Source organism: Lissotriton helveticus, chromosome 2_1 (genome assembly GCF_964261635.1).
Source record: "Lissotriton helveticus chromosome 2_1, aLisHel1.1, whole genome shotgun sequence".
In the NCBI taxonomy this organism is placed as follows: domain Eukaryota; kingdom Metazoa; phylum Chordata; class Amphibia; order Caudata; family Salamandridae; genus Lissotriton; species Lissotriton helveticus.
Window position 1 is genome coordinate 1,136,139,869 of NC_136059.1, and position 23,397 is coordinate 1,136,163,265.

The 23,397-nt window shown below is 47.8% G+C and overlaps 1 protein-coding gene across 1 annotated transcript in view; it reads right to left on the minus strand.

Moving 5' to 3' along the window:
* CNTLN (centlein) overlaps nucleotides 1-23,397 on the minus strand; it is a 1,434,305-nt gene that overhangs the window by 1,241,537 nt on the left and 169,371 nt on the right. The window lies entirely within an intron of this gene.

Consider the following 23,397-nt stretch of genomic DNA (forward strand, 5'->3'; position numbering starts at 1 on the left):
AGGCAAGCGCAGGAAGCACTCGCCCATTTTGGAGAATTGTTAGTGGAGGATGCTGTTGGGCTGAACAAACATGAGCTTTTTATTTAACCAAAGAAAAAAAAATGGACACTATTTTCAAAAACCTTTTGGGGAGCATATAACTTCAGGAATATAGTGCAATGAGATGGGAGAATCGGAAGGTAATATGTAACATAACTTCACAAATTAATGTCTACTTGTAAATCTGGCAAGAGTCAAGAAGAATGCATTTAGGACAAATTCATGATAGGGTGCAATGTGAATAGGGCAGAGAGACGAACTATGTCAAAAGGATGACGCTTAGCTAAAAACAAAAACATTTTTTTTTATTGATAGCAAAAAGGTTGTAGCATTGTATGGAGGAAATAATACAAAATGGCCATGGAGAGAAGGTACAAGAAGACAAAATGAAATCAAATGAATGTGTTGAGTCGAGGTTTCAAGGAAAGAACTACAGGTGTGCAATACAAGAACATATGGTCAACAGCACAGATTATCCAGGTTGGAAGGTTTTATGCAAGTTTGTGGGCACAAAGGACATCTTGCAAAGAATTGCAGAAGTGGAATTGATACGAAAAAGATTTGTGAATTGAGCACTGAAGGTGAATATGTGTGCGATGGAGCGGTACTGAAAACGGTATGGAATTTGTCCACTTGTTGTGTTGTGGTACAGACTGAGGTTGAAGACAGCAACATGCTGTTCGATTCTGGAGCAAAAATAACTTAATTCACAGGGATATGTTTGAGAGAATTTCTGGCAACACTAAAACTGTTTAAAAAAATAAAATACATAAACCACAAGAGTATAGTGGCAGGGTGATTAAGCTGTTAAAGCCCTCTATGTATGCATCTATAAAATGGATTCGATCATCAGTTGATTTCACAGAGCTCTACGAGTTTAACTCAACCCCAATTCTTAACCAGTGGTTACAGTGAGAAAAATGGCAGATGTAAATGAAATAATTGTGAAAAAATCGAAGCATGAAGAGGAACTTTAAAAAAAAAAGCTAGGATACCTGGAGGGTTTTGTGCATATGATTAGGTTGAAAGAAGAATCTCAACACAGGGTTGGAAAGGTAGGGAATGTTTTCACTATGGCTATAGAAGCTATCATCAAGGAGTTGGAGAGGCTAATGGTGAACGGAATAATAGAAGCTGAGGCAACGGAATGTATGGCGCCTGTAGAGGTAGTTTGTAAAGCTATTGGGGAGGTCAGGTTGTGTACAGTTCTGCGTAAAATTGAACAAACATGACCCTCTTCCCAACATCACATAAATTATATCAATGCTTAAAGAAGCTATTGCCTTTTCAACTTGGTGTCAGCCTATCATCATGTAAAGGGACATCACGACTGACATGATCGTAACATTTTTGTTACCCCATTTGTCACTCAAGTTTTTAAGGATAACTTTTGGTTTCATTTCCGCTGCATCTGTATTTAAAAGAGTTGTGGAAAAAGTTCTAAGAGGAATTCCAGGAGTTAAGAATGATCAAAATGACATCTTGGTGTATGTTTGTCATGAAAAAGAACATTAACAGACATTACGAAGTTTACTGCAAAGGTCAGGTGGCAGTGGGTTGACACTGAAAGTGGACAAATGAGAATTAAATCTGAGTGATATTGAATATCTGACAGCTGATGCTACTGAGCTAAAGGAGGAGTACATGTGTGCTATGCAGGATATGCCTTGACTTGCCAACAAGGATGAATGTGTCAAATTCTAGGCAATAGCAGAATGTTGTAACATTTATTCCCAATATTGTGGAATAAACTAAGAGTATGTGGGAGTTATAAACAAAAATGGATCAGATTACATCGTTAACAAAAGGAGATGAAGAGTTTACATAGGCAAAACAAAGACTGGAACACGCTCCAAGTTTACAGAGCATTGTGTCAGGTAAAGAGGCAATTAGGTGTGGTGGTGCAAGGAGCGGGCAAAGTAGATAGGACGAAGTTTGTACCAAGAAGTTTGAGAGGCATACAGGTTAACTACTTAAAGAGAAGGCTGTTCTGGCGGTGCTCATACATGTTTTGGGTGCTCACAAAAGTTTAGGATGCTTGTGTGGGGAAATGCATTCAAAATAAAAACGGATCATAAGCCTTTGAAGGAGATGTACTTGAAAAAGAGAATTGACGGTGTGTCAAATGGGATCCACAAGCATTTTTTGGTACTTGAGAAATTTACAATTTGAGATGGTGTATATTCGATGGTGTATATTCCTGAAACAAAAACTTGGAATGGAGATTAGTTTTCAAGACGAGTAAACAGAATCATGGACCGAAAGACAGAAGAAAAAGATAATGTGAGTAATGAAGTGGAAGATGGTTATTTGGTGTGTGAAGCACAGAAGGTGTGATACAGGAAATGGAATGGAAAGAGAGCGAAAGTGATGTAATTTTGCAGGCAGTGTTGGGGCTAAAAAAGGAGGATGGATGCAGTAAGGACTGTGTAAAAAGAAACAAAAAATCGGGGGTAAAGTTGAGCTCTCCGAACAGGATGGGCTGATCTTCTGAAGTACAATATTAGTCGTACGGGGGCATTTGAGAATTCTTCTGGTGACTAGTGCATCATCTGAGCATTATAGGAATCTACAACATAAAAGAGAGATTGCGAGCTAGTTACAAATGGCCAGGGATGGATCTTTTGGTTGAGAGGACTGTAAGGGAATGTGCTGAGTGTACAACTAATAACAGAACTTCAAAGTGTAGGGTTCTGCCCATGGTGGTAAAGAATCTGTCAAAAGGGCTATGGTAGATATTGCCCTCAGTATCATAAATCCTATAAGTCATTGAGCATGTTGAAGCACAAGTTACTTACCTTCGGTAACGATATATCTGTAAGAAACAGTAGTGTTAGGTTCCTTATCATAGAATATTCCCAGGCGTCAGACTGGATCCCGAAAGTTTTGCGTAGCAGTACCCCTGCGCGTCGGTAGGTGTCGTCTGCGGCTCCGCATCCGTCGTCGGCGTCATTGGCGCTGGGATGATGGCGTCAGAGTACTTAGACGCCGCCCTCGCGCGATGACGTCAGTTCTTACACACAGCTTTTCCGCACCAGAAACGCAGAGCCATGATAAAAACCAACACTGGTGCCATGAAACTAGGGCCCTAAAAGGGATGAACCTTAACCCTAGATATCAGTTCACAGAACGGGGAGGATGGGTGGGGCGGTAAGGTACCTAACACTAACTACTGTTTCTTACAGATATATCGTTACCGAAGGTAAGTAACTGGTGCATCTGAAAGAAACAGGTTAGTGTTAGATTCCTTACCTTAGAATAGATACCCCAGCAATACCAACCCCGGTGGTGGGTCTGCAAACCAATGATCACATCAGAAAGTCCTGAAGAACAGAACGGCCGAAAAAGCGGTCTCTCCGGACTTGACTGTCCAGGCAGTAGTGTTTAGCAAACGTGTGCAGTGAGGTCCACGTAGCTGCCTGACAGATGTCCTGCAAGGGGACTCCCCGACCCAGGGCAGTAGTAGCCGCTGTGGCCCGAGTGGAATGGGCCCTGAGCCTAACAGGGGGCTCCTTTTTAGCCAAAGAGTAGCATACCTTGATGCACAACACGACCCACCGAGAGACGGTCCGTTTGTGCACCGCCCGTCCCTTCTTAGCGCCCACGTAACCAACAAAGAGCTGGTCATCCACCTCTCCTCACTGCTGAAAGAACAAGAACATGAACTGGAAAGGAGCGTTGGTATACCGCCCACCAGGACCCCTTATCTACACTTCTTCGCCGCTTATTGAATTCATTGCCCCCTACGTCATCTCATCTAGGATTTTTCTGCTTCTGGGTGACTTCAACATACATAGTGAGATCTTAGATAACCAAGAAACTTCATCTTTTCTTATGGAGTTGGCTGCACTTAATGTTATTGCCATAAACAAAGATCCCACCCACCAGGCAGGGCACACTCTAGATATCATTCTAACTAATTCTCCTGACATAGCATATATGGCCACGACCCCTTTGATCTGGTCTGATCACTCTATGGTGGAATTCCAATTTAACACCCATGAGGCTCCCCCTGTCCTAAACACTTACCAATGAAAAAGTATAGGAAATGGAATCTGGTCTCTCCTGAACATTTCTCAGATACCTTTTGTCCCCCTGAGCACAAGGATTCGGACAGCATAAATGAACGCCTTGCCTCTTTCAATTCCAACTTATTGGCTACTCTAGACAGATTAGCCCCTCTAAAAACATGCCCTTCTACCGCTAAACGTCACCAGGCACCATGGTATTTGGCACCCCTGCGTCAGGAGAAAGGCTTGTGTAAAAGATTAGAGCGCCTTTGACGTCGATCTCAACGCTCTACTGACAAAGAAAAATATAGAGAGGCTCTCAAGCTGTATCACCGTAACCTAAAAAATGCCAGGAAAACACATATAGCAGCTACTCTTATACAGGCCGGGAGCTCTCAGAAATGTCTCTGCCAAACCCTAAAATCATTTACTAGCCCGGCAGCCTGCGCCACGTCCTTTTTACCCTCTCAAACACAGTGCAACAGCATTGCTAGTCATTTCATTGAGAAAATTGACACGATTTATAACAATATCATTTTGACTGGCAATCTCCATTCTTCAGCTGATATGGTGCTCGAACCAACCCCTTTAGCGAATAACTCTCTTGACAATTTCCCTTTGCTTACGATCGCAGAGACAGAAATGCACCTTAAAAATGCCAAATCCGGATCTCCTCTTGATTTTATTCCGGGTAAATAACATCCATTTTGGCTAAACAGCTGGCTAACCCATTTGCAATATTCTTAATTGCTCCCTGACAGAAGGAGTCCTTCCTCCAGCCTGGAAAGCTGCACAGATTTTGCCTATTAAAAAGAACCTAAAAATTCCCTCAGAAGACATAACAAACTACCGCCCGATCTCTTTGCTTCCTTTGCACACTAAAATTCTTGAAAAACACATTAACACACATCTTTCTAATTACATTGAAACGATTGACAGTTTGGACCCCTCTCAAACCGGCTTTCGTCCTTGCTATAGTACGGAGTCATCTCTAGTGGCAGTTACAGATACTATCAGAATGCTGCTGGATAGGGGTCAGGCGGTACTGTTGGTGCTGCTTGACCGTTCAGCAGCATTCAACACCATATCACACCAAATCTTGCTCAGAAGACTGAGTCATATTGGTGTTACTGGGCTTGCCCTGGAATGGCTTACCAACTTTCTCACGGACAGGACACAGACCGTTAACTTAGGTCCTTTTCATTCCAAAACTTCTATGGTCACCAAGGGAGTGCCCCAGGGCTCATGCCTGAGCCCCACTTTGTTCAACGTTTATGTGGTGCCCCTAGCAAGCCTATTGAGAACACTGGGATTCATCCCCATATCTTATGCGGATGATACCTAGCTACTCTTGCCTCTAGATAAATCTAACCCTAACTGCCAAACCATCTTTGGCAACGGTATGAAATCTGTAGCACAGTGGATGAAAGACAATTATCTCCAGCTGAATGCCACCAAATCAGAGATAATGCTTTTTGGAGAGGCTACTTTGATTTGGTCACCCACTTGGTGGCCAGAGGAACTGGGCCCTACCCCCTCGCCTAAATAAGTGGTGAAAAATCTTGGAGTTCGCCTTGACCAAAAACTTATTTTGAGAGATCATGTCTCCACGACTGTCGGAGCCTGCTTTCATGTTCTTAGGATGCTCAGAAGAGTATTCCCTTTTTTACCCTTGTCCACTAGGAAAACCTTAATACAGGCACTAGTGCTTAGTCACCTAGACTATTGCAATGCGCTCCTTATATCAGCAACTGAAAAAGACATCAATAGACTGCAAGTAGTCCAAAATACAGCTGCTCGCCTCGTGGCTGATGTCCCACGCAGAACAGCCTCTCTGCCTCTGCTCAAGAAACTTCATTGGCTGCCTATACGTAAAAGGATTCATTTTAAAATCTGTTGTATGGCCTTTAAAGCGGTCTACAAACTAGGGCCTAGCTACTTGAATGAGAAATTTGTAAACTAAGTTCCCAGTAGATCGCTCCGTTCTGGAGATAAGGCTCTGATTAAGGTTCCTCGTATTAGCAAATCACGACAAGGAGGCAAAGCCTTTTTCCATCTTGTTCCCCGGCTTTGGAATAGTCTACCTACCAACCTGCGACAGTGTCCTGACCTCCTGTTATTCAGAAGACAATTGAAAACGCTTCTCCTCTGATCTGTCTGATGGAGTGTCATTGAGTCCTAGCGCGGAGATACCCTTATGGGGTGAGTCATGCGCTCTATAAATTCCAAATTCAATTCAATTCAATTCAAAGAGACCTTGTGCCACGTCAGAGTTCAGACGCCATTCGTGATCCATCATGCACGGACGGCTGAGTTCGTCTGCCCTGGCGTTCAGGGAACATGCCAGGTGTTGAACCACCAGGGTCACGTCCTGATGTTCCAGCCATTGCCAGAGGCGCAGAGCCTCCTGACACAGGGTCCACGACCCCACCCCGCCCTGTTTGTTGGAGTACCACATGGAGGTGGTGTTGTCTTTGAACACCTGCACTACACTCCCCCGGACAGAGGGGAGGAATGCTTTCAGTGCAAGTCGGATCACCCTCAGCTCAAGAAGGTTGATGCGGAGCCGGAACTCCGCCGAAGACCAGAGGCCTCTGATCTCCGCCTCTCCCATGTGGCCCCCCAGCCCAGGAGGGACGCATCCGTCACGACTACGTGCTCCGGTTTGGGTAGGGAGAGGGATCTGCCGCTGACCCAATCGCGGTCCGTGAGTCACCACTGCAACTGTCTCGCAGAGCCCTCCGAGATCAGGACGTGGTCGGACAGGCTGCCTTGATGCTGGGCCCACTGAAACTTCAGGTCCCACTGCAGAGCCCGCATCCGCCACCGGGCGTGATGCACCAGAAGGATGCAGGAGGCCATCAGTCCCAGAAGCCGCGGAGCCAACCTGACAGACTCGGGATAAAGGATGAAAGATCGGAATCAGAGCCTGAATATCCCGAACCCGCTGTTCGGTGGGATAAACCCGAAACCGCGCCGAGTCCAGAACCGCTCCGATGAAGAGGAGCTTCTGAGAGTGACACAGGTGTGACTTCGGCACATTGATGGAGAACCCCAGCAGGTGCAAGAGGTCGGCCGTAGTCTGGAGGTGGCTGATGACTGTCTGGGGCGAGCCCGCCTTTAACAACCAGTCGCCGAGATAGGGGAAGACTGGAACCCCTGATCTGCACAGATGAGCTGCGACCACCGCCATCACTTTCGTGAACACCCGAGGGGCGCTGGTAAGGCCGAAGGGGAGCACGGTAAACTGAAAGTGCTTGTGGCCTACCGTGAACCGCAGGTAGCGCCGCTGGGCCGGGAGGACGGGGATGTGAAAATAAGCGTCCTGCAAATCCAACGCCACCATCCTGTCTCCAGGGTCTAGGGCAGCGAAGACCTGAGCCAAAGTCAGCATCTTGAACTTCTCACTCCGGAGGAAGCCGTTGACGTTCTGCAGGTCCAAGATAGAACGTAGGCCCCCTTTGTCCTTCTTGGGAACCAGAAAGTAGTGGGAGTAACAACCACACCTTACTTCTGGTCCAGGAACGCGCTCAATGGCCCCCTTGGCCAAGAGGGGCGTAACTTCCTCTTGCAGAAGTTGCAAGTGATCCCCCGACATGCGGTGGTATTGCGGTGGCATGGCTGGAGGGGTCGCCTCGAAGGGGAGGGAGTAGCCCCTTCGGACGATTTGCAGCACCCACCTGTCTGATGTGATGGTGCGCCAGTGGAGGAGGTGATGGCGAACCCTGCCCCCACTGGCGTCGAATGGGCCTGAAAGCTCGGACTAGAAAGGCTTTGAAGCGGATGCTGTGGGGGTGGATGTGGACTGGCCTCGCCGCTGTCCCCTGGCACCGCCACGGCGGTTACCAGGTCTGCCACCGCGCTGGATGTTAGTCTGCCGCCCGTGGCTGGCGGGACGTGAGGGGGCGCCCCTTCCTTGGCCACAAAAGGAGCGAAAGGCAGAAGTTTGCTGGCGCTGGCCCGACAGGCCCAAGGACTTGGCCGTAGCCCTGGAGTCCTTGAAAAGCTCAAGCGCACTGTCTGCGCCTTGTCGCCAAAGAGGCGACGGCCATCAAACACATGTCCATGAGGGAATTCTGGACATCAGCCGAAAAGTTGGCGGACCTCAGCCAGGCGTGGCGGCGAACCGCCACTGTCGTGGAAATCGCCCTACCCAGCGAGTCCGTGGTATCCAGTCCACATCGGATAGAATACCGTGCTGCATCTCGCCCTTCCGCAAGGGTTTGAGCGAGTTTGACCCGGGCCTCCTCCGGGCAACCTGGTAGCACGTCCGCGACCATGTCCCACAGAGAGTGGGCATAACGGCGAAAAAGGCAAGCGGTGTTGACCGACCGCAACCCCAAACTGAGTGAGGAGAACACCTTCTTACCGAACTGCTCATACCTTTTGGATTGCCGATCAGGTGGAGCAGTCGGGAATGCGGTCTGGGAGTTAGAGGCCTGGATGACCAGGCTCTCTGGGGTGGGGTGGGTGAACAGGAAGCTAGGGTCACCCGGGGCCGGGCGGTTGCGCCTGGCCACGTTCCGATCTACAGGGGCACCTGTAGCGGGCCTGGACCAAGTGCCCAACAGAACGTCAGTAAGGGCCTCATTAAACGGCAGTAGAGGCTCCGAAGAGCTTGCCTGCGGTTTAAGGACCTCGGTGAGGAGGTTAGTCCTCACGGCCACGACGGGGAGTTCAAGAGCCAAGGCCTTGGCCGCCCTCGTCAGCACCACGCTGTAAGCAGCCCCCTCCTCCGTAGCCACGGTAGGAGGGGATACAAAGCCAGTGTCGGGCGAAGTGTCCAAACCACTGGCCTCCCCTAGATCCACTGCTCAGTCCCGATACGACTGGCACTCCCGTGCCAGAGGGTCCTCAGACCCCTCCCAATCTCCCTCGCCTCCCATCTCCTGATACTCAGGTTCAAAGGATGGGGCCGGGTCATAGAGGAATTGCTCTTCTCTCGGCATCGAATGCGGCGTCGAGTGACGCCATTCCGATGCCAGATCCGGACCAGGGGAAGGACCGGGGACGATGTCGTCCGGGGATGGCGTCGGGGGGGACACCCTGGGAGTCGGCGCCGGCGGAGGGGTCGTAAGGTCGACCAGTGGCGACCTGGATCCAGCGGGGAACTGCGGCGTCGGGACCGAAGTCGTCGACGGCGCCGGGGCCGAAGCTCCCGACGGCGCCGAAGCACCCGGCCCGCTTGTGCTCCCAGTCGGGGTCGCGGGGCCCGAAGGCACCACAGCGAGACCCGACGGAGAAGAGAGCGACCTCATGGCCATGAGGAAGGCATCGATCTCCTCCGGCGTCGGGTTCAGCCCAGGGACCGGCGGGTATGGAGCTGGCAGCAGCGCCTGTGGCTCCGGCGGAGCCACGTGGGAGGTGTCGCCCGAACCCCCGGCCGCATCGTGCGAGCGTCGGGGGGAGTCGACTTCTCGTGCCTCTTACCTGAGGACTTGGAGCCCGACGAATAGTGTCGACTCACTGAGCTTCGATGACTGTGGCCCCGTGACCGGTCCTTCGACCTCCTCCTCGACATGGACCGGGAACGACGCGGGCCTACTGCCGGAGCTCGAGGTACTTACGGGATCGCTCCAGCCTAGCCTTCGACGTCAAGGCCCGGCAGTCGGGGCACGACTTGTCATCATGGTCGGCCCCAAGGCAATACAGGCACCGGCGATGGGGGTCGGTAACCGACATCAGTCGGCTGCAATCCGCACAGGGCTTGAACCCGGGCATCCCTACCCGCACCGATAGTCTTACGACTAGAAAACAGGATCAAAAAGATCGAAAAAGTTAGTTAAAAAGTGACTACGGAGTACTGCTTTTTCCGGATCTGCGCTTGCTGGCGCGGAAAAAAGAAGAACTGACGTCATGCGCGAGGGCGGCGTCTAAGTACTCCGACGACGTCATCCCGGTGTCAACAACGCCGACGACGGACGCGGAGCCGCAGACGACACCTACCGACGCGCAGGGGTACTGCTATGCAAAACTTTCCGGATCCAGTCTGACGCCTGGGGTAAGGAATCTAACACTAACCTGTTTCTTTCAGATATATATCATATGTACTCTAGGTGGCCTGAGGTGGTAATTGTGAGTAGCATAGCAATGCAAGTTGTCAAAGGCTTCCCCAATGAGATTTGTAGAAGAGAAGGATTGCCCAAAACAATTCTACCAAAGTATCAAAGTAAATGGAGAATTTTTTGAAAGAGAGGGGAATGCAACATGAGAAACAGTGCTATCTGAGACAAATGCCGATGGTATGGTCGAGAGATTTAATAAAGTGTTCAGGGTGACTATACAAAGAGCAATAGCCTGTGGCTAGTGTTAGAATAAGTCGATAATGAATAAGCAGGATGTGGGCAGGCTGGCACAGCAGTAAGAGTGCACTTTGAACTTTTGAGAGGCAGGAATACAAATATTGTGATGTGCCGTTCCCGTTTGGGTTAACGAGAGGCGGAAAAGCATGGGGAGGATGCTGCTAATGTAGTGGACTAGAGGAGTAGAGAAAAATAAAATTGCAGAGAGGAAGATATGTTTAACAGGAGTAACACAGCAAAGAACACAAAGGTTGAGGCGGGTGATAAAGTGAGAATAAAGAATCTGAGATTATTAGAAAGCACCTCGAAATTTAAGGTGATTCAATTCCACAATGCAATCAAAACATAAGATTCTATGATTTGGAACTGAAACAGGGTGGTGAGGATCTCACATAATTAGGGTATCCAGAAGATAGAAAATGCTTGTGTCAAGGATACTGTGAATGTGGACGAACAGGGACAGAAGTGTCTCTTTTGTGGGGAAAGAAGGTGTTGTCGAGTGCCTGTATCTTTGAAGGATTATTTGAGGGGATTAATCATTCTTGCTATCCAGCCTCTTTAAAAGGGCCTTTTATGACAATTTCAATATCTTTTAAAATAATCAAGCCAACATTTCCACAAAGTATTTATGTAAGTGCGTGTACAGGTCATTAGTCCATCTATTTTGTATAGTGTTTGCAAGTATGTTCTTTTGTCACCCGTCCTTCGCTTTTCTCTTTCTATATTTAGTGTATTAAAAAAAATGTTAAGTGAATATTCCATATTATTGGGAAGCGCAAAAGAGGGAGGTGTTTGGTATTCTAATTAGAATGTTTATTTGTATAATCTTATCATGCAGGGGTTTAGAGCATAGACTTACCACAGATGAATGAGACGTTATATTTGGAATAAGACCTACTTTGGATATTTCCACCTGCTGCCTTCAAACGCCCTTGTTACACTCTTGTTCATTTTTTATACTTTAAGCATAATACATTGATTCATAGAATATCATGGTCTTAATTGCATTGTCTTCTTTCGGCAATACAAACTAATATTCATTGTTCAATTCCAAAAGATGCAGTACAGACACTTTTATGCCATGTGCTACACCTCAGAAAATATTTTCTACTTTTAACTGTAGTTTTTATCAATACTTACTGAATTAAAACAGATAGGGTTTTGTCTGTAAGTGCGGCACTTCTTATGTAATGGGCTATAGAGAAAGTTTGCTGCCATAGGCCACTGTTTTAATTTTTGGAATGACAATAAGAACTTAATTTATGGAAGACCAAGTACAGCCTCTGGCAATAAAAACTAAACTTAGAGGCCAGAAAATTAGGGAAGACATGCTATATTACATTGTGAACAACGGACAAATCTTTTAAGGGGTGGCACCTGATTAAAAACATGGAGGAAGGTCTTGAAAGTTAATCACAGTTTAATTTCTGTCTTGCGGCACGTCACCATTCAGCAATCCTATGATGAAGTCCTTTCCCAAAAATTCTGCAGATTTCCGGTATAATAGGGTGTGTGGAAAAAGGTATGCGAGGTGGGTCAAAAAGTAAGGCAGGGATTTCACAACGGGGTGGTAAAGTGAACAATGAGTGAGGTGGTGGCAGGCAGTACAGCATCACATTTGTGGAGGACTGCACAATTTCAAGTGTTAAGTTCACCTTAAACGTTACAAAAAGGAGGGGCGGAACCATCATGATCACAGATTTCTGTTAGGAGAGCGAATTTACAGTAGAGTTACAACCCTAGACATAAGCACATTGGCCAATTATCATTCTCCTCCAGAGAGTTTCCCCATATGCAGAGGCTGGCAGTGACCTCTTCTAGAAAGTGAAGGCAATCCAATAATTTTGGCCATGCAGCAAGGCCACTCATTGACAAGGGGGAATATAGAAGAGAAAATAAAATTGGAACCCTCCCTGTTAGACCAGGCATCCTTGGCGTGGTTTCCCCAGACTCCACTGCTGGGAGTTCTGGCCTGCCATGTGGTGCCAATATCAGTTCTGGGCCCCTGGAGGTTGTTTTGCTGCTTGAAACGATCAAAGGCGACGCATAGGACTTCCAGCGCCTGTTTTCCAGATGCAGCACCACAGTGAGGGACAAAATGTCCTTGCATCACCGCCAGGCTATCGAAGAAAATTGATGCAGCGTCTGCCCGCGGCCCAAAAAACCACTGCGGCCCAAGTTCAGCGCACTGTGTCTCCAAAGTCTGAGAACACTGCACCCACTCCTATGCAGGCCCAGCTGTGCGGCTGAAAGAATCAATGCATCGTGGGACTGTGGCTGACTAAATCGACGCAGGGCCTGTTGACCGCAGCCGCATCGACCTCCAGCGCGTCCAGTTTTCCATGCATTGCACCTGTGCGCAAAGTTTTTCAGAAGAATCACCCACAGACCAGAACAGTCTTGGGATTCGGCGACTCGCTTCCCCATACAGTCCGGATTCGAAGCAATACTTCTCCTGTGTGCAGCAGAACTAACGCATCGCCTCCCCAAGGATACAGGAGCCAACGCATAGCTGTGTTTTCCCATGCTTCCCTCCTCAGCAGTTGTTTTCCATGCGAACTTTTGATTCATCTGAAGTTACTTTGTATGAAATCACCGCATCCTTAGTTTCCTATGGACAGAATTGCTAAAACCTTTTAAAAGTGATATTTTGAGATGTGTATGCTGGATTTGTGTCGTTTTGGTCTTATTTGGTTTAGATAAAGAAACTTTAATTTTCTAAACTGGTGTGGTGTGCGTATCTAGTGCTTTCACTGTGTTACTGTGTGTGTTATGTACAAATACTTTACACATTGCCTCTGAGATAAGCCTGACTGCTCATGCCAAGCTACCAAGGGGGTGAGCAGGGGTTATCTTGGGTGTGTAATCTCTTATCTTGACTAGAAGGAAGGGACCCTTCTTGGACAGGGTGCATACCATTGCCATATACAGACACCCATTTCTAACAGTCCCCCCCCAAACAAAGTCAGTTCATATTGCCTCTTCATATTCCTGAACACAGCCTATAAGATAAATAGGATGAATTTTAGCCAATAGATTGGGTTCCAGGATTGGGAGCATGGTGAAACGTTATCAAAAGGGCCTTATTCCTGGAAAGAGTCTTAGGCGTCACACATTTTGTGATTGAAGCAATTTCTTCTTTGAAGGAACTTGGTACTTGCTTGCTGATATGCAAGAAGAACTCATTCTGGTAAGGTATTATGGGCTCTATGTCGTGGAGTTGGTGTGCGGGCACATTTCACCAGATACATTGCTAACATCTATCTGGAAGCTGGTGCAAAACCAGCAGTAAATGGTTAAGTGAGCAGAGAAGATTTATGTGAGCAGAGGACATGACAGGGATGTTCACTATCACCTCTGTTCTGTATTAATCAAATCCTTTATTCATCAAACTGAATGGTCCTCAACATATAGCAGGGGTTTTGTTTATCCTGTTTATGTTGTGCTATGTGGTTCCCCTGTGTGTGTTCAATGTCTCCGACACTATTTCAAAAACAACTATTGTCCCAACGTTTCAGGAATAGTTTTTAATGTAGTCAACATGCAGACCAGTCTCCACAAGACAATAAAAGACATGACCACTAACCAAAAACTTTCTGTCAAGGGGCGTGGCTAAGACGCCAAACAAGATAGTGGCGTAGCTCCGTAGCTCTGATCTGCTCTGCCGTTCCCGTTGCATTTCCTTTTCGGAAGCTTAGAGCCCCTGTTCTGCGTTCAAGATGCTGGATTTCTGCTTCTCATGACAGCGGTGAGCACCTTGGTCGGTCACGTGCCGCTTGTCCAGCGTGTTGTGGCTTGCTGATGATGCACCTGTTTTCTCTGAACACGGCCGCAATTTGGATGATTTAGCTGCAATCACGATTTCTGCTCACGACTCCTGTTTTGCTTCAAGATGCAAGATATCTGTTTCATGGGTCAGCGGTGAGCACTACTTGACCTGGAGAAGGCGTTTGACTCGGTGGAGTGGCCCTACCTGCGAGCGGTCATGGAGAAGTTCGAACTGGGGGATGACTATTTGGCTATGGTCGGTCTCTTATACCGTAGACCCATGGTCCGTGTCCGCACTGGAGCGCTACTCTCTGACTCCATCTGTGTACAGAGAGGCACCAGACAGGGCTGCCCCTTGTCACCCCTACTGTTCTCCTTAGCAGTGGAACCCCTAGCTGCGACCCTCCGGACGACGGGAACGAACTGGGGAGTACCGTTAGCGGACGGACTGCATATAGTGTCATTGTACGCTGACAACCTCCTCTTGTATGTCAGGGACCTAACCACCATCCCGGAGTCCCTCGCTGCCATTTTTGGCACGTTTGAGGAAATATCGGGATTGCGTGTCAACTGGGCCAAGTCGGGGGCCTACTCCTTCAGCCCAAACGTCCCTGAGTGTGACATACGCATCGGAGGCGAGAGATTGCAGTGGTACCCCAACACGTTTAGATATCTTGGGATACACATCTATCGAGACCCCATAGATATTTTGGAAGGTAACCTGATGAGGGCGATCGCCTCTACACGAGCACAAGTGGGGTTCTGGAACACACTACCGCTGAATGTCCCAAGTCGCATAGCCTTAACAAAAATGATAGTCTTACCAAGGCTGTTGTACTACTTTGCAAATATACCAACCTATGTACCTGCCCGGGGGTTCCGAGACCTGGAGGTCCTGCTGCGAGCCCTGGTCTGGAACAAAAGCCGGCCTCGGGTTGCGTTGACGAAACTCTATAGACCCACTGAAGGTGGCCTAGCTGTTCCCAACATGGAGTTATACTATCTAGCAGCACAAATGCAGTGGGTGTCGGGCTGGCTAGGTGGTAGGAACCTGGGAGACACGGCCACGGATACCACTGTTTGGTCCCTATTCCAGATTCATGTTCTGTTCCATCCGCTGGCACGGACTCCCCGGCCGTCGCAACTGCTGCTCGCAGTGGCGCGCAGATGCTTTCTCCGCTGCCTGCGTCTCACCCGAGCGACGATACCATATGCACCCATATTGCCACTGTTAGGCACTCCGACAACGGCGGGGACCCTGACCAATACAAGGCTGGACAGCTGGATTGCCGCGGAGGTGGAAACGTTGGGCGACCTTTATTCAGACAGTGCCCTCTTGCCCTTTGCGGCCCTCGTGAGAGATACCTCCCTCCCGGCCGGACAGTTCCTAACCCAGGCGTCCCTTGTACACGCGTTGACTACTGCTTGGGGAGACATGTCTAGTGAACCGCCGACACATCACTTCATGCAGTACCTTCATGTCATGAGTAACGGCACACACGTCATTCATTGGTTAACGCAAGCACTCCTCCTGCACACATACCCGGTGACTGTACGCCTGAGGGAGACGTGGGCGACGGACAGAGGAAGGGACTGGACGGACGGGGAGTGGGCTATGGTCCTGGCTGGCCCAGCGAACATCCCCCGCAGCCCTCGCTTCAAGATCATACAGTTTTATATATTACACCGCGCCTACCTTACCCCGGACAAGATAAATAAGTATTTTTCAGTCACAGACACTGCCTGCAGCCGCTGCTCCCTCCTCGGTGCAGATCTCCTCCACATGCTCTGGCTCTGTCCCGCCCTCCAGCAATACTGGGAGGGGGTGACTGAGATGCTCCGACACTGCACTGAAGAGCGAGTACCACACACGTGGGAAGCCTGTATATTGGGCTTGTACAAATGTACGCGGCTAAACAAGGTCCAGACTAGGTACTGGGATCTTGGACTTATTACGGCCAAGAGATTACTCACCAGGCGGTGGAAAGCTGCCACACCCCCTCACCTTAGACATTGGTGTCTGTCACTGACGAACTGGGCGAGGGCTGAGAGCTCTGTACTGCACCGGGAAGAGACAGCGGGGCTCAGAAAGTTCCCCATCGCACAGCAATGGGACGGCATACTACATTCATTCCTACAGCACTGCACGGACCAGGGAATCACGTAAAGACCTGTGTGTTGCCTCCCCCCTTCCTCCAGGCAAGTTCCTGCGAACCACGCGCGATACATCACACGTCGCCTACTTGACCGCCTGACTATTTCGTGCTGGCGACTGCTAGCCCCCCCTCTCAGACACGCGCCACCACGCGCGGTGCTGCGGTGAGAGCACGGACATTGCAGTGCTGCACCGGAATGCAGCACCCCGCGAACACTTGCGGACCCCCCCCTCCCCTATGGTTCTGCCGTGAGAGTGACCTGCATTTTTCCGCCCCCCCCCGAATCCCCCATCTACCCACCCTGTGAGACACGGCTGACATGCTGATTCCGACCCCCACTCAAGGATACGGCACACTCTACCCACACGTACCCCTACTTACCTCCTCCTTGGTTCATGTTACGGTTCTGTAGTTCATTACTGATTTGGTTTCACCTCCTCTTAGACCATGTCCGTACACATACAATCTTACATTTCCAACCGTTTCATACCATCTAGGGCTTAGGCGCACCACCTGCGTGCTGAGATACAGAGGAGCTCTTTCCAACGCAATAGGCAGACAGGGCAGCTATGCGCCCCAAACACGCTCAGATGCTGTACACCCTCATCACTCGTTAGTATGACACCATACCCGTCTACATGTAGACCCACGCGCTTACCCTTACCAATGACACACGGAAGTTATAGTGGGCTTACCTGACGCTACCGCTGATGATGAGGGTTTGCTCAACGTAGCTACTTTGGTCCACTGACTACATAAGGAAAACCCATAGACCACATACTTACATAACACCGAATACTTGCATTATTATTGAGTAATGTGATGTGTTGACATACGCTGCCGAACCCCAGGGTTGTCGGCCTTGAAGCTGTGTTCCAATATCCCGCTTAATGCAATGTTCACTACCTGCAGCTGGCCCGGCTGGGTTGTAAGCTAAAATGCTGTGTATACTGTATGTTGGACAATAAAGGTCTTTTAAACAAAAAAAACAAAAAAATGGGTCAGCGGTGAGCACTTTGGCACCTTCTCTACTCAAGTGCTGTTTGTCTACTGTTTTCTGGTTTATTGACACGCGCCTATTTTCTAAAAGAAACGGCCGCCATTTTATATAATTTCACTGCGATCATCGTTTTAGTGCAGGACTCCTGTTCTACTTCCAAGACGCAAGATTTCTGCTCTACAGGATAGTGTTGAGCACTTTAACATATTTACTACTCCAATGCTGTTTTTGTGCACCGTTTTTGTGGCTTCTTGACGAAACAACTGGCTTTCTCTGGAAACAAACTCCATTTTAGATGCTTCTACCGTGCACAACATTTTAGCTTAGGACCCCTGCAAGTTTTCTACTCCACATGGCAGCGGTGAACATCTTAATTACTCAAATGTTGTTGGTTCATTGTTTTGGAGCGTGTTGACAAAGTGACCTGTTTTCATTCTTCAAACCTTGTTATGCCTATACTCTTACGCTCAAAGTGTTTCTAATATAAGCTGGACTAGGAACGTCACATAACTTTTTACAGAAACTTCATTCATGCTTCTCCAACTCTATTTTTCCTTTGGGTCAGCAACCACTTTGTTTCTGTATTTGACATGCTTCAAGCAGTGACTTTTTCTTCAACATAGATGCTCCTTTTTCTGCTGCTTTTGTTGTTGCCATTGAATTTTAAGCTTCTTCTGAATTCCACCACGAGGCTCTTTAATAGGTCTCTTTGCCCTTAACCCTTTTGAATTTTGACGCAGGATTTTGACTTTCTGTGATTTTCTCTGAAGATTGAACTTTCAATTTTCGACCGTTTTCAGTTTGATGCTTTCTCTTGCAGTGAGTTAAGCAAATTTAGTAGTCAGACTTTAAGTGTTTAATTCAATTCTTTCTATTCTATTTACCAAGCTTCAAGTCCTTTTATGGGAAGACTGAGAAATCTTAAACTTTCTACTGTCTCTAAAGTTACTGAGTGCTCCAACTTCAACGAAATGGAAGACAATCTTCATCAAAAACGTGATCATTCGTCAGGCACCATACCAAAAACTCATCTCTCAGTATGTTACATGCGATCTCTTCTACATCTTCTTCATCATCTATGAATTTAATCCTTGAGGAAATCCGATCTTTAAAACCCTTCATAGAAGAAACCAACAAGACTACAATTTTTGAATGACAAATGGTCTTCATTGGATTCACGTGTGCTAATTGTACAACAAATAACGGAGTCTCTCCCGGTTTCATGCACTCGTATCTCCTCTCTGGAATCGGAGGTCTCTACGCTTAAAAAGCAAGCCGAAGATTTAGGAAATAGAAATCGCAAGAACAATATCAGAATTTATGATCTCCCTGAAAACATTGAAGGTTCTAATCCAACAGTTTTCTTTCAGTCGTTCCTGCTTAAGCTCTAAGACTTACCTGCGGATTCTCCTCCAAATATTCAAAGAGCTCACAGACTGGGTCCTAAGATTTCTACTAAGCCTCGCGGTGTCATCATCCTATGTTCGCAGTATACAGACCTTCTACAAGTCTTATCTGCTGTTAAGATCAAGAAACAAATCGTCTGGGAAGGTCATCGCTTATTTTTCTCTCAGTCAAGGCAGACCGTCGGAAAAAAATTCTGGAATTACGACCCCAACTACGAGCTATCAATTCAGATTCAGACTCTTACATTCTTGTATATTCAAAGTCACGTACAAAGAGAAGACCACAACCTTTGAAGATCCAGCAGCACTACAAGACTTCTTTTGCCATCATGGAGCTGTTGACATGGACACTTCTTCACCTACATGATTGTTACTTATATACTATCTGATATAGCTGTTTTGCTGTTTTTATTGTACTTTGGGGCATATTAGGATGGTGGGCGCGTCGTACAGAGGGACCGCCCGCCATAAGGGCGTGGGTCCTGTGCCTGCCATTAGGATGCGCCCGCCACAGTGGCGGGCGCATCCTGCATCCCTAACATTGTGGCGGGCGGTGCACTCAGCACCACCCGCCACAATGTTAGGTTGGCAAGTTGTGCACTTCAATGCACAATATGGCAGGCATCCGCTCGCCCTCCTAATGGGGCCCTTTGTTTTTTTTCTTCTTCTATTTTTGTATTGTTCTAGCACTTTTTCATGCTATTTGTATTTTTCTCATGTTGATTCTTCAATGTATACTTCTTATATTTTTGTCTCTTCTCCCCTCATTTACAGGTGTCTTTGTCCATACAAACTCGTTCCTATTGGTCTCCCATTGTGTTGAGTTTTGTTCATGATTCCTTGAGGGTTCATGGAGTTTCCGGTGCTGTGGTCATCATCTTCTGGTGTAGTTACTCCCCATTTCTTCTTGTATTTGTAGATATGTTTTTCAGTCGTCACTTGTTTGACTTCTAGTGTCTCAATTTTTCATTTTATCTTTCTTCTTCTTCCGATTTTTTCCTATACGATTCTTTTTCTGTCCTTTTTTTCTCTTTTCCATTTTTCCTCTTCCACCTTCTCATTTTGTAAATCTTCCTTGCTAATGCAACTGCTTTTTTTCCCCTGCCCTTTTTCTTTCTACATCTTCTAAGTAAAATTAGCTTTGCTTCTTGTAAGCGTACTGTTTGTTCATACTTTCCTCATTCAAATACATTTTGGGTCACTACCTGGAACATTAAAGGACTAAATAATCCTATTAAAAGGCAATGGGTGCTATCTCACCCGGCAAAGTTAAAAACTGACATTGCTTTTCTCCAGAAATCTCACATTTATAAAACTAAAGCTTCTAAGCTGAAGAGATGCTGAGTGGGGCATGCACTTGGTAAGAAAAATGGTGATTTGATTTTATGTCACAAGAAATTAAATGTTTCTGTTGCTGGAGGAAGCTGATGTTGAGGGACGTGGGGTTATTGTGAAGCTTCCTATAGATAAGATTCCTTTTGTTGTTTTTAATGTATATGAGCCTACTTCGATTGATAAAGTTTTCTGGACTAATATCTCTGATAAATTACTTATATATGATGAGGATTACATTATATTTGGTGGGGATTGTAATAAAATGTTCGATCCCATTCTTGACAGGCATTCTAATGTTAAGTTTAACCCATCTAAAATGCAAGCACAATTTACCTCCACAGTACGGCGTAAAGCGCTAGTTGATATTTGGCGACTTTGCCATCCTGACCTAAGAGAGTACAGTTTTTATTTGGCTGCCTATCACTCCCAATCCCGTGTTGATTACCTCTTTTTAAGCAACTCTTTGACCAGACATGCAACTCATTCTGAAATTGGTTCAATCCTAATATCAACCACGCTCCAGTTTTTGTTGATATCGATTTAATCACCTTTTCTCCTCATTATGGAAGGTGGTGTTTTAACAATTCCCTACTACTTGACCCTAATTTTTGTCAGAAGTTTAATTATTTTGCTTCTGAATTTTTCACTATAAATAATACCCCAGATTCTCCTTTTGGGATGGTGTGGGATTCTTTTAAAGCAACTGCTTGAGGTTTTATTATGAATTTTGTATCTCAAAAGAAGAGGTCTTTCGAAACCCAGTTCTCTCAGATACTTGACAAAATTAAGCAATTGAGATACACTTATTATCATTCAAATAATGAATCTGATTTGAAAAATCTCCTTGCCGCCCAATTTACTTTTAATAAATTATCCACTGATGCAGCCTCCAACTATCTACTAAAAAGCTGTTCCCACCAAAACAAAATGGGTAAACTATTGGCTAACTATTTAAAAGTGAGAAAAGAGATAACAAAAATAGATTCCTTGCAAGGCTCTGCTAGCACTCCTATTTATAAAAATAAAGATATCTTGAATGAATTTGTTTCCTTCTATATGAATCTATATACTCCTGAAGCTTTACCAGATAAGTCAGATCTTCTTTCCTATTTCCAATCCATTCCCTCTCCTTCTTCTAATCATATTAATTTCGAACCTTTGGGAGCTGATATTTCAGGGGCAGATATATCTCAGGCTGTTTCAGTATTACGACGTGGGAAGGCACCTGGACCAGATGGTTTTACCGTTGAATTCTACTCGCACTTTGCACAAATTCTTTTACCTAATCTTCTACTTACGTTCCAATCCTTTGAGATAAGGGCTCTTCTAGTGGAACATTTCAAGAAGCACTGATTTGCTTAATCCCCAAGAATGATAAGGATCATTCTCTCTGTAAGAACTATCAGCCTATTTCTTTAGTTAACACAGATTATAAGATTTTTGCAAAGATCTTGGCACTCCGTATCGATCCTATTTTGCCCGATCTCATTGGACCTGGACAAGCAGGTTTTGTTAAATAAATCAATCAATCAAAGACATTTATAGAGCGCACTACTCACCCGTAGGGTCTCAAGGCGCTAGGGGGGGGGTGCCGTTACTGCTCGAACAGCCAGGTCTTGAGCTTCTTCCTGAAGGAGAGGTGGTCTTGGGTCAGGCGCAGGTCGGTCGGGAGGGAGTTCCAGGTCTTGGCGGCCAGGTAGGAGAAGGACCTTCCTCCTGTTCTCGCTCTTCGGATGCGAGGGACGGCGGCGAGGGCGTGGCTGGTTGATCGGAGGTGGCGCTTGGGAGCGTAGAAGTTGATTCGGTTGTTGAGGTAGCTCGGCCCTTGATCGTGTAGGGCTTTGTGTGCGTGGGTGAGGAGACGGAAGGTGATTCTTTTGTTGACGGGGAGCCAGTGCAGGTCTCTCAGATGTCCGGAGATGTGGCTGTTTCGTGGGATGTCGAGGATGAGTCTGGCTGAGGCGTTCTGGATCCGCTGGAGTCTCTTCTGGAGCTTGGCAGTGGTTCCGGCGTAGAGGGCGTTGCCGTAGTCCAGTCGGCTGGTGACGAGGGCCTGGGTGACAGTCTTCCTGGTCTCGGTGGGGATCCACCAGAAGATCTTCCGTAGCATGCGCAGGATGTTGAAGCATGACGAGGAGACGGCGTTGACTTGTCTGGTCATGGAGAGGGAGGAGTCCAGGATGAAGCCCAGGTTGCGTGCGTGGTCCGTCGGTTTGGGTGCGGTGCCCAGGGCGGGGGGCCACCAGGAGTCGTCCCAGGCGGAGGAGCGAGGAGCCCAGGATGAGGACCTCCGTCTTGTCTGAGTTCAGTTTCAGGCGGCTGGTCGTCATCCACTCGGCTACATCTTTCATCCCTTCGTGCAGGTTGGCTCTGGCAGCGGCGGGGTCGTTGGTCAGGGAGAGGATCAGCTGGGTGTCGTCGGCGTAGGAGATTATGTTGAGGTTGTGTTGGCGTGCGATGGCCGCGAGGGGGCTCATGTGGACGTTGAAGAGGGTGGGACTCAGCGAGGATCCTTGAGGGACGCCGCAGATGACCTCGGTGGCTTCTGACTTGTACGGTGGTAGGCGGACTCTCTGTGTTCTTCCGTCGAGGAAGGAGGTGATCCATTCCAGTGCCTTCTCCTGGATTCCGACGTTGCCGAGGCGCTGTACTAGGGTGCGGTGGCAGACAGTGTCGAATGCCGCGGAGAGGTCCAGGAGGATGAGGGCCGCTGTTTCTCTGTTGTCCATCAGGGCTCGGATGTCATCGGTGGCAGCGATGAGGGCGGTCTCGGTGCTGTGGTTGGCTCGGAAGCCAGACTGTGAGGGGTCGAGGGATCCATTCGTCTCGAGGAAGGCGGCCAGCTGTTTGTTGACGGTCTTCTCGATGACTTTGGCCGGGAACGGGAGGAGCGAGATGGGGCGGTAATTCTTGAGTTCGGTGGGGTCCGCTGTAGGTTTCTTGAGTAGAGCGCTGAGTTCGGCGTGCTTCCAGCTCTCAGGGAAGGTGGCGGTGTCGAAGGAGGTGTTGATAATGTCCCGCAGGTGGGGTGCGATGACAGCGTCGGCCTTGTTGAAGACGTGGTGAGGGCAGGGGTCGGTCGGAGATCCGCAGTGGACGGAGTTCATTGTGCGGACGGTGTCTTCGGTGCTGATCGGAGTCCAGGCGCGGAGGGTGGTGGTGGGTGGCGTTGCTGTGGTCGTGGCGTGCGTCGGTTGGATGCTGAAGCTGTTGTGTATGTCCGCGATCTTGTTGTGGAAGTAGGAGGCGAGGGAGTTGCAGAGGTCTTGCGATGGGGTGATGTCGTTGTTTCCGGCGTTGGGGTTGGAGAGCTCTTTCACGATGTTGAAGAGTTCCTTGCAGTTGTGTGCGTTGTTGTCCAGCCGGTCCTTGTATGCGGTT